Source organism: Caretta caretta, chromosome 2, assembly GCF_965140235.1.
Source record: "Caretta caretta isolate rCarCar2 chromosome 2, rCarCar1.hap1, whole genome shotgun sequence".
Classification (NCBI taxonomy): domain Eukaryota; kingdom Metazoa; phylum Chordata; order Testudines; family Cheloniidae; genus Caretta; species Caretta caretta.
The window spans coordinates 74,876,524-74,888,964 of NC_134207.1; the positions used below are offsets into that span (position 1 = coordinate 74,876,524).

Here is a 12,441-nt window from a genome sequence, read left to right on the forward strand (position 1 = left end):
ATTAGGTAATGTTAAGGGATATACTTTCAAAGTATGCTTAGACTTTGGCTCAATTAGGATTTAAAAGTGTGTTCTGAGCATGTGCTAGCTAATATATTCACCTGCTTAGTACATATGAAAGTATTGTTATGATGGAGGCTGGGTGAAACCCTATCGAAGCTGATGTGCATGCTAGCCACTATTCATTCAGGATAAATGCAAGAAACAGGTAAGGTCCTTTTTGGAGAAACAATAGGAACAACTGCCCAAAACACAGGCTACACGGCTCGACTGGACAAAGGCTGAGCTATATGTGTTGAGAGAGTTTCTCTGGGGGCTTAGGGCAAATATGGGGGGTGGGGGAGAATAATGTTTGGTAGGGCTGTGCATGAGACGACACACCAGAGAAGCAGCCAGCAAGAGAAACACTAGTAACATGGCTCAGAGAAATGCAAGAGGAAGAGCTTTTGGGGCAGAATGCTGGCTGAAAAGAGGCTTGGAATGGTTAGTAAAGAAATTCCTTCCTGTTTGATTCCTACTGTGATCAGGGAAACAGGACTTTGGAAACATTTTTGTAAATAAAAAGGATTGCCTGAAAGAAATACAAGTCTCCATCATCAACTTCTCCTCCTAACTCAACCAGAAGATCATGAACATTGGCTAACCACTTGGTTCAAAAGGGATAGCAATGTATACTGTACTATATGGAGCTATCTCATGACCAGTCTGTGCTAGATTTCTACAATGGGTTAGCATGTAGCCTCACCATGACAATGCCTTAGGTGGCAAATATGGGTGCAAACTCACTAAATCCAAAACATGTGCATGCAAATGTTAATTGAGTCTTTGTGCATGCAGATAGCATACATGTTTTGCACAACTATCCTGTCTCCATGTAAAATCAGATGTGTTGTAATTCATGCTGTACTGGTACGCTTGAATATGTATTTGTTTGCTTAAATTGCTTAAAGTTGCATACTTCAGACATGTTAAGTTTATAAATTCTAAAATTTTCTTCTCAGTTGATTCTTTTCAGTTCATAAGTGGTGCTAACTTTTACACTGTAAATAATAAAATACTGATTGTGTAGTCAGCAAGCAGTTGACTATGTAATAATCTGTTTGCCCCGCCAATCAGTGGAATTAGAAATTAAATGAAAACAAAAAAGTTCCTTTCTCCAGAAATGCATAACAGTGAGAATCAGTCCTGTTCTATAAACAGCCACTTCTCCAGCTACCAGTGCCTCTGAAAGTTAAAAGTTTAACAAGGGTATATTAAACATTCTATGCAGTGAAATTTTTTCCCAACAGTCTCACTGCTCTAAAATGTGGAATATGGAGTGGGGAGGGGTTTTCTAGGGTCTGAGATGCCAAACATTGCTAAGTAATTTTTCCAGCTGCTAGGTGTAAATGAATCATTTTTACAGTTGACTCTTCAGCAGTCATTGAATATAAGGTTATCAGTCTAGAGGTTGAAAGGGAAAATAGTGTGGTGATGAGATGGGTCAGTTATGGCACATCTACACTGCAAACAAACCAACCCTGTGGCAGTGAGTCTTGGAGCCTGGGGCAACTGAATGGGACTCATGCTACCGAGCTGGAAATAGCAGCGTAGACTGCTGCTACTGCTGTGGGCTGGAGCCTGGACTCTGAGACCCTCTTCCCTTGCTGGGTTTCAGAGCCCAGACTCCAGCCCCAGTGGGAACATCTACACTGCTCTTTTTAGCCCGATAGCACAAGCCCCTCAAGCTTGAGTCAGTTGATCTGTGCTCTGAGACTCGCTGATGTTTTGTTTTCTGCAGTATAGCTGTAACCTTAGGGCTGCTGAGAATTGGTAATATTAGTGATGCAGGTTGAAATGCTACTAAACTGCCAAGCATTTAAGGACTCAGTTCAGTCAAAATTAACTCTTTGGCTTTGTCTACGCTGGCAACTGAATGACAAAAGTTTTCAGAGTAGCAGCCGTGTTAGTCTGTATCGGCAAAAAGAAAAGGAGGACTTGTGGCTCCTTAGAGACTCACCAATTTATCTGAGCATAAGCTTTCGTGAGCTACAGCATCAAGTGAGCTGTAGCTCACGAAAGCTTATGCTCAGATAAATTGGTGAGTCTCTAAGGTGCCACAAGTCCTCCTTTTCTTTTTGACAAAACTTTTGTCGTTCAGAGGTGTTAAAAAAATCACACACCCAGAAAACAAAAGTTTTGTCAACGAAAAGCGCCGGTGTGACCAGGGCTTTGTCGGCAGGAGCGCTCTCCTGCTGACTAAGCTACAGCTGCTCGTTGGGGGTGGAAGCTTTTTGGCGGTGGGAGAGCTCTCTCCCGCCGACACACAGCAGCAACACTGCGCACCTTTTAGCGGCATGGCTGTAACGGCACAGCTGTGTCACTGAAAGGTGCGTAGTGTAGACAAAGCCTTAGCTTCTGCCTTCTGCAAAGAAGGATTGCCCAGCCCTATTCCCTGTCTCCCTTCTCCCCCCGCCCCCGCCCCGCCAAAATGGGGGAAGTTTCCCCTTCTCAGATGGAAAGTTTTTGGAAACCAAAATTTATCTGAAAGAATGGCATTGGTTTGAAGTACAACAGTGGCTTAAAAATGACAGCAACAGTGTAGAGCGGCAGGATCTCATTGCCGAACTTGTTCTCACAATCTGGAGGAGTTTGGTGATCTTCTGGTAATGGCCTAAGGCTCTTTAAATAAGTGTTACTTAATTACCATTAGACAAAGGCGAGAGGCTTATATAGGGCGCAAAGTGGGTCAGTGATTTGATTAAGTCATTCTTTAAGATGACAGATATTTGTTTTTAATTTTCCATAAGGTGTACTATGCTATGGCAACGTCTGCTATAGAAATATTCACATAAGTAACTAACACTTTTTTGTGTTAGGATAAGGATTGAATTCAAAAGCCCTAAACAAGAATTTGAGGTGTCAGAATTGCTATTGCAGCTGCCTCTTTGATAATGAAAAACGTAGATCTCAAAAATAGCTTTGGAAATTCAAAAAGTGTCTTTGTTCCTAATGTGCCTTTGTCCTTTAGTGGATCATTTTAGTATTTCCTGACATGACAGAGATGGTTACAGATACAAATGCATTTTAACTGCCTATTTTATGTGTCTAAAAGAGGGTTGGATGATCTTGCTGCTGACTTGGGGGTTCTATTCCCATCTTGCCACTGGATTTCCCTACGTTACTCTGTGTCACCTCTCTGTGGCACAATTTCCCCACTATAAAATAGGGATAATTTCTCACAGTGGTGTTTTGAGATAGAGCTCAGGAACAGAGTGGGTTGAGAAGTGGTAAGGATTTTTGTGTAAACAAAAGCTTGACCAGTTCTGTTCATAGGTTGTATAATGTTTTTAGATCCTCAGAATGAAGTCGTTGTAGAAGTGCACAGCATTCCTATTCGCACTCACATTTTGCATTACTTCATGTTCTGATTTTTTGAAGTTAGATTTTTTTTTAGACTGAATGATTTCTATTGAGAGAATGTCTCCTAATATCCCAAGTATGAGATTTCAGTCAACACAGGTAATATTTGCAGAATGTGTGATTTTAGGGAATTTCAAAAATCACTGCTTGGACAGGAGTCAGGATGGCTCAAAGGCCAAGCGATTGTGATTGGGTTAGAGCCTCACTCTGTGCCTTCCGCTCCCTGAATCAGCAGGGACTGAGAATGATGTAGAAGCAGCTATTCAGTTGCTGGGCAGAAGGGATTTCTTAACGCTAATTAAAAAACAGTCTTGATGATTTCCAATGACAACCCCTAGCAGGCCTCCTCAGCTAAAAAGACAGCGGAAGCAATGTGCTGAAGAAATTGGGCAACTTCATAAAAACTACCCCCTCCCCCATACACTCAAACCCCCACCCTCATAAAAGATTACATTGGGTAAAAGTTTATTTGGGTGAAGGATGTATTTGGTGTATCTGTTCCCTCTTGGAGATGGAATTTTAACTAGTAAGATTATCATTTGTGGTCCGTGTGTTATTTCTACCTAAATTGACACTTCATAAAGATAACAAATAGCTGGGAACTAATGGTCTTTAAATTCTATTTCTAGTGCTTGTCTCTATTTCTGTTCTTCTTGGTTGCTTTTCTTCTAACAAATCAAACTTCAGGATTGAAACAGGAAATTTAGATTTAACCTTAAGAGTCAGTGTTTTGTCTCATGTCTGCTCTAATGTGATGCAGATGGTAGGACTGCTGTACGTAACTCAAGATTTTATTGAACTAGCCCTCCTTGCTTAATAGAAAACATAGCTAGCTGCAAATGCACATTAAACAGACAATTCTGAGAGCAGTAAGCTTGAGAATATATATAAGTATATTGACAAAATACTTGGGATGTTTCTTCAAACTGCAAGTCCTCCAGCTGTTTGATAGAGAGGACGGATTTTTTTTGTAAGGGTAGGGGAGGAGAGGCAGATGAGGGCTAACCCCCAAAAAAACCCACCACCCCAAAAAAATTACAAGCTGAACTATTCTTTTCTTTTTTCTCCTTTTAGAAGATGGTTGAAGGTTGATGGTTCTACTTATTAAAGAACATATAGGCTATACTGACTAGTCTCCATGGAGCTAGAGGAGTATTCCTTAATACAACTTTATCCTGACTCCAATATCCCTGCTATTCTAGTTTTCCTTTGTTGGAGTTGCCAATCATCCCAAATTGTGCCAAAGACTTTGGTAGTTCTACAATGGGGACAAATGACTGACAGGTGAAAGCCAAAATCTCTTGAGGAGACAAGAAACCCTGCTGTGCTATGGTAACCCCAATATATACTATCCTAAATTTGTTTTTGCACATCCTCTACAAATAGAGGACCCTGCATCCTGAATTTCCTTGTTTTTACAAAAATTGTTACAAAACGCTAATACTGTGAAACCAGTTGGGTACTTTTTTATAATTAAGATTTTTGGAAGTTTAAACTTACAAACTCAAAGTTTATATCACCAGAGGGTGCAATTCTACCTCGTAACAAACTATTAGTCTTGCACAATTTTAAAACACAGACATTATGACAATTGTCCAGCCAGATAATAATGAAACGGAGGCAGAGGCCATCCTATGGGGACTTCAAGCAACAAATCAACCAGCTGGAAAACACCTGATAGGTAGTCAGAAAGGAAAATACTACATAGACCAACACAAAGGAAAAAACTTACGCCACAGAAGATCACAGGAGTACCGCATATGTCCACTGCCCATCATTCTGACCAGTATTGTCTCACTGTTTCCTTGTACACCCTGATCTGTCTGTTTCCATCTGTTGTCTCATATTTAGGTTGTAAACTTTTTGCACAGGGACAGTCCTTTTGTTCGCTGTTTGTACAGCGCCTAGCACAGTGGGGTACTGATCATGGCTAGGGCTCCTAGGCACTATGGTAATACAATAAACACAGAGCTGCTGGCCTAGTTTATACAAGGGAATCCCTATTCCTTTGCCAGTTAACTCAGTCTCAAAGAAGAAAAGATTTTTTTAAAGCTGCTGCTGTGTTTTTAAAGTGAATATCAAAATGACAGTCAGTCAAATAATGACAGTAGTGAAAATAAATCATTGTTAAAATGGAATATACAATTATATTATAAATAGAATCTTTGTATATTAAATTGCCAACCTACCATTTTCCTAAAAAGCACATTCATTTATAAATAATTTGACTTCTGTGTTTGTGGTTAATTATCAATTCCAGCTGCAAGTTCTTTGTTGAAGATCTGTCTATTATGTGAACATACAGCGCCTACCAAAATGGGGCCTTGATCGCAGTTGAAGCCACTAGGTGCTACTATAGAACAAATAATTACTGAACTGTGATGCAATCTTTTAGTAACGCCATTACAACACACTCTGCTCAGAATGTCTCTTAAAAGCTTCTACTGCTTGTCTTACAAAATGCAGGAATTGAAATGGTTAACCATTTGCAGCAGCATCACTTAATAAAATATATATGGGCTAATAGTGATAATTATACAGCTGCAATCAGCCTTTGACCTCAGTTTACACACCCAGTAGAGAATTCTCTCAAAACAAGGCAGAACAGTTCAGTTACCACGTCAGTAAAGATTTGATGCCATCAATGCAGCATGTCCATAAAACATCATGTATGAATCTTGTTTCTTTCCAGGCTGCAGTATATTTCTTTCAGTTCTGCAGACGCTGTACAACATTCATAAGTAAGTGCATTAACATAAGTGTCATACCATCCTACTTAAATCATTGCATTTTATGCTGTCCTCACAAGAGAAATAAATGTAACATATGAAAAAGCTATGTTTCTTTCAGTTGGCAACTGGTCCACAGATGTACTGTGTGAAAACTTGACTACAGAAAAACAATCTGTAACATTGGTTTCTTTTTCATGTTTATAACTCTTTGTGTTTTCCTGTCACTTTCAGGCCTCCAGAGACTTAGGTTTGTAGTGTAGACCAAGCCTATGTCAGTATAACTATGTCACTCAGTCCTGAGTGATGTAGTTGCATCGACCTAACCCCGAGTGTAGACAGCGCTATCTCAATGCAAAGGCTCTTCCATCAACTTACCTACTGCCCCTTGCTGAGGTGGAGTACCTATGACAATGGGAGAAGCTCTAGGAAGTGTTTCCTGCCCCCCGCCCACAATCTAACCCAGTTCCTCTTTATAACTCCGATTCTTCAACAGGCAAATTAAACAGATGTATGCTGTTGGTTAATAATACTGTGTTTTATTTGCAGTCAAATGTGCTCCATGATTTTCTCCAAATGTTATTGGCCACTGAAGGTAAATTATTGTTGTTGAGTACCTTACACTCAATACATCTTATCCTCTTTTAATCCCTCTTTAAAACTCAGCTCTGCCAGGAAGCATATAGGAAACTACCGTCAGATAATGGCTAGGCAGGTGGCAAGTTGTGATTATTTCTAATGGTTGGTGCATTATACCTATGAAATTGTATGCACAGCTAGCATATGCTCAAATAGCCTATTTTAATTATTCTGTCCTGCCCTCTGCCTTATATTGCTTGTTTATATTTCATCCATCTGTTACATCCTTGGAGCAAGGACAGTCATTTATTTACATGCATATATAATGCTAAGTACAACCTGGTTGAGGTCTCTAGGCATCAGTGCAATATAAATATTATAAAGTTTTAAATTTAGATAGAATATAAAATAATACCTAGCACTTACACAGCATTTTTGTGTTGTGGATCTCAAAGTGCTTTACAAAGACAGAGCCCAAGGAAGCCAAGAAGAGGAATGGACATATCCCAATCCCTTTGCCCACCAGCTTGCTGAGCTGCTGGAGTAGGTTACACCATCCAAAGAAATGGGGCAGTTTCTGCTCTTCACCTGCATGCTAGGGTACTCCAAGAGAGATTATGCCTCCTGCAGCATATTCCCACCAGAGGTGTCTCCTGTGTCATCCCAAAAATGGGCCTGCAACCAAAGCATAATGTGGGTTTACTGGCCCTGAAAAGTGCCAGAGACCTGATAGAATTAGTATTTCTTCTGATTAGTGAATATTCTTTATTTTCTTTCTTGTCATTCTCAGCACTTTGTTTTGCTTAGCATTTTCCCTCTTATGTAATCACTTGGCAGGGCTTCTCTCAGGCCTGCTGCTGTTTTATGTCACTACTCTGAACAGAAAAGTACAGTAGTTCTAAACATCCAGCAAGGTCTGATTTATTGGATTCTAGTGGTCATGCTCAGAAGCTTTGGTCATTAAAAATTCAGGTTTTCTGGTAAACTTGCCCTCTTTTCTCCCCACCCTGCTACTCTGAACATCAGCAGGTATTTTATCAGCATGGGTTATTTTTTATTTTTAAAACAACAAAAAATTTCAGGAGACCTTATTCATTCTTTTGTATGTATTAGGGCTATCAAACCATTAAAATTAATTGCAATTAATTGAGTGGTGTTAAACAAGAATAGAATACTATTTATATAAATATTTTGGATGTTTTCCACATTTTCAATTGATTGATTTCAATTACAACACAGAATACAAAGTGTACAGTGCTCACATTATATTATTTTTATTACAAATATTTGCACTGTAAAAATGATAAACAAAAGAAATCGTATTTTTCAATTCACCTCATACGACTACTGTAATGCAATCTCTTTATTGTGAGAGCGCAACTATAAATACATACATTTTAACTGGTATTCTATTGTTTAACAGTGTAATATATATGTGATTAATTTTTTTTTAGTTAATCGTGTGAGTTAATTGCGATTAATCGACAGCCCTAATATTTTATATATATCAGCGGTCTCCAACCTTTTTACACACAGGATCACTTTTTGAATTTAAGATCAAGCCAGGATCTATCCCGCTTCTTCCCCAAGGCCCTGCCCTGCTCACTCCATTCCCCCTTCCCCCTGTTGCTCACTCTCCCCCACCCTCACTCACTTTCACCGGGCTGGGATGGTGGTGGGGGGGATGCAGGCTCTGGGCTGTGGCCAAGGGGTTCAGAGTGTGGGAGGAGGCTCCAGGCTGAGCCTGCAGTAGTGGGTTGGGGTGCAGGAGGAGCAAGCTCTGGGAGGGAGTTTGGGTGTAGGAGGGGGTGGAGACCCTCTGCCCCCACCCTGCCCCAGGTCCTCAAGCACCTCCCCCACAGCTCCCATTGGCTGCAGTTCGCAGCCAATAGGGGTTGGGGCAGCAGCAGTGTGCAGAGCCACTTGTCCTCCTCCTGCCCCACGGGGGTTGCAGAGACATGCCAGCCGTTTGCTGGGAGCAGCATGGAGCCAGGGCAGGCAGGCAACCTGCTGCTGTGCCACCGGACTTTTAGCGGCCGGAGAACGCGATTGAGTGGCAGAGGCTCCAGGATCGACCAGTCGACCGCGATTGAGCGGTTGGTGAGCACTGATTTTACACACACAAAGTAGTTGTGTGTTTTGCAGTATATACTGTACCTAAAGTTGTTCTTTTAAATCAGGGGTGGCCAACCTGAGCCTGAGAAGGAGCCAGAATTTACCACTGTACATTGCCAAAGAGCCACAGTAATACGTCAGCAGCCCCGCATCAGCTCCCCTCCCCCCCAGTGCCTCCCGCCCACCAGCAGTCCCGCCAATCAGTGCCTCCCCCTACCTCCCCGCTGTTTTGTGGCATGCAGGAGGCTCGGGGAGGGGGGTGGTGGGGGAGGAGCGAGGGTATGGCAGGCTCAGGGGAGGACGTGGGAAGGGCCTGTGGCAGAGTCAGGAGTTGAGCAGTGAGCATTCCCCAGCACACTGGAAAGTTGGCACCTGTAGCTCCAGCCCTGGAGTCGGTCCCTGTACAAGGAGCCGCATATTAACTTCTGAAGAGCAGCATGTGGCTCCGGAGCCACAGGCTGGCCACCCCTGATTTAAATCATAAGTATAAATCAATGACCCAAATCATATAATCTTTAGTGATCCAAAATCCCACTGATATGCTTTATGGGAGTTTTACGTTAGTAAGGAGATTGGTACAGGCGCAATCACTGTTTATCTTACATTTATCCTTTCCTCTGACAGACCATCAGTTCTTTACCGCCTTTAAAAGTACTATAAAAGATCAACAATCAAGAAAAAACAAACATTAATTTTGTTATATTTTACTACTTAAAATTGATTCCACATTACAATAGCATTTGGGTGATGCCGCAACAATCATTTAGCAGAAACATATCTAAAACTAAGCAAATAATAATGTGCCAGCATTAAGTATGATGTATAATGGATGAAAACATTTCAGCAGCCTCTAAATAAAAAAGTTTCATCATCTAAATAAATAGTTGCACAGCATGTGGATTTCTGTGAAATTGGAGAATTGCAAAAGACACAGCTACTGCAAATCACTCGGCGTGAGGTTTGTGTTTTATTGCTAGACGTGACGAATAGGGGAAGCTGAGCAAAGACTACCTAATATGAATAAAACAATCTAATTTTAGCCAAGTAAGAAGAATTGCATAGGTATCCTAGGATCTCTTAAAATATTTAACTTTCTAAAACATTTGCACAGTGGTAATAATATTTGAGAGATGAACTGTTAAGCTTCATAGACCTTGTTCAAGCTAGAGTTTTGAAATTATTGGGGAGAGGTAGATTAGATAACGTATATCTCACTCCATAAAATCGATAGTTTTCTTTATTTGCAGAGCACACAAAGAAAACATTGAAGAAAGATTCTTTGTATGAAGGACTTCTACCTCTGGTATCTCCTGTGCTGCTGTTTGTGCTTCTTACTATCTGGGTGATTTTATCACCGTGTGATACATTAGCAAAACAAACCAGGCTATTTTTATGGATGGCTGGTGTTGTCTTCTCAAATGTTATTGTAAGTATTTTTGTGACTACGGTTTATATGTAGAGACACTATTCTAGGAGTAGAATTAAATTGTTCTTTTACTTGATGTGTCTAAAAGAAAGAAAAGAGCAACATTAGTTAAAAAAACTCACCAGAATCACTTTCACTCCTCTTGTGCCACTGGAATTAAGTGTCTAAATAGCGTGTCCACATTACACCCTCATTTATAAAAATATACTACACCAATTGCCTGAAAAGTTAACGCTTTCAGCAGTGTTAGTACAGGTTTTTGGATATTTATTCCAGATTAGTGTAAAATTTTTAAGGTCTCTTTTCCAGGGCTTTATGAACATTGCTGTCTTTATTTCATGAAACATACCAGATATCCTCCAACACGTAGGTATAATTGGGTACTCCCCGATTAATCGGGTACTCCCCAGTTTAGACCACCACCACAAGTACTATAGTATAAGTAATATTTTGAGGGCATAAGTGATGCCTTGCGATGGTCCTCTGAATTTCTCTTACATTACTTGTTCATTGTGCCTTAGCACTCTCTTTCTTCATCTAATGTAGATGGAAAATAAATCTTTGTGAAGAAGCAATATGGAATACCATACAACAAAACTGAACATAATTCTTAATATTCAAGCTCTCACTGAAATCAAGGGTTAGGCCTTGATTCACGACAGCGCTTGATTTCAATGGGACTTAAGCACATATTTTGCTAAATCAGGGCCTTGTGTTGAAAAATTTGCCTGCCCCAGGACAAACCCTGAATAACTGGGCTTCATGCATGGCACTAAGTTTTGGAAACATATCGAATCCATATGCCTCAACCTGCAAAAGATATTGTATAACTCCAAATATATAAGTTTACTTAAGTAAATAATGCAACTCAATATATAAGGATGAAAAGATTTTTTGAGAATTATAGGAAGTGAACAATTAACTTCATACAGAGAGCTGCAAATGCACTGAGATGTTGGACAACCATTATATCTGTAAAAAGAAAAGGAGGACTTGTGACTTATGCCCTCAAATTTGTTAGTCTCTAAGGTGCCACAAGTCCTCCTTTTCTTTTTGCGGATACAGACTAACACGGCTGCTACTCTGAAACCTGTCATTATATCTGTGTACACCTTTTCAGTATAATTGTTCCTCCACAGGTAAATATATTTTAGTTGTTTTACAGGAAGATGCACATTTTACCGCATATTTTGAACAACACTTCTGGTATAATTTCCAGGACACAGTTTCACTATAAAAGTGAATATCAATCAGTACTATGCTCATTGTAATTAAGTATTTATTACTACAGTATACAAGAGTAGGTTAGTTTGGCATACAGTACCACCAAATTTAACATGTACAGAAACGGAAGTTTCCTGCATTACAGGAGATGTGAAATCCTGTCAGTTCAGGATGGAAGCCATGAGCTCTCATTGGAGGCCTCTAAACATTTATTTTGTAAAACCAGGAATGGATATTCATGGATAGTGCTCATGTTCAAATATCCTTTTAAAAATATGCTTGGCAGTCACAACTGAATAAGCTCCATCTTGGAGACTGCACTCTGCCATGTGAGGGGTGCCTCATTTGTCAAGGGTACAAGCGCAATTGTATGAATTTGTCATTCCATTTACATTTCTAAGAGAGCTGTGTATGTTCTTAAGTGAGAAATACGGATTTCCTGCCAGTGAGGGAAATCTGACGGGCAGTAGGCAAATATTAAATAAGCATCTCAACCAATGAAGAACAATAGTGTCAAGATACTTTTAAGGTGAAAACAACAAGGTGACCCAAAAGTTCCTTGTTATGCTGCAATTTGTTGCAGCTAATGAGTATAGTATGTATTTCAAGATCCTGTCTTACTGAGATAATTACTGCTGAATTAGAGGGTTACAGCAATTAAAATGTGTAAATAAATAGTAATTGAACCACTAACATTTCAAAACCAAAAGAAGCCATCTTTTTTCCTCCTCTCCGTTGGTACCTTTTATACATATTCCCTTCAGAGACTAAGTAATAGTTGTCATAGCAATAGAGGTTCACCCTGAGATTCTGATACACTGGGTTTTCATTATCTGCCCTAAAGACCACAAATTGCTGCCCACTGTTCTCTACCTGCCAGTATCTTGCATGTCTCATTCCTTTCACAACATATTTATTTGTCCACTAGACACTTTTGACTTCAAGCCTGCTTTCAACTTGACCTCA

General features: G+C 40.1%; 1 pseudogene; it reads left to right on the forward strand.

Moving 5' to 3' along the window:
- LOC125631056 (ethanolaminephosphotransferase 1-like) overlaps positions 1-12,441 on the forward strand; it is an 86,447-nt pseudogene that overhangs the window by 69,270 nt on the left and 4,736 nt on the right.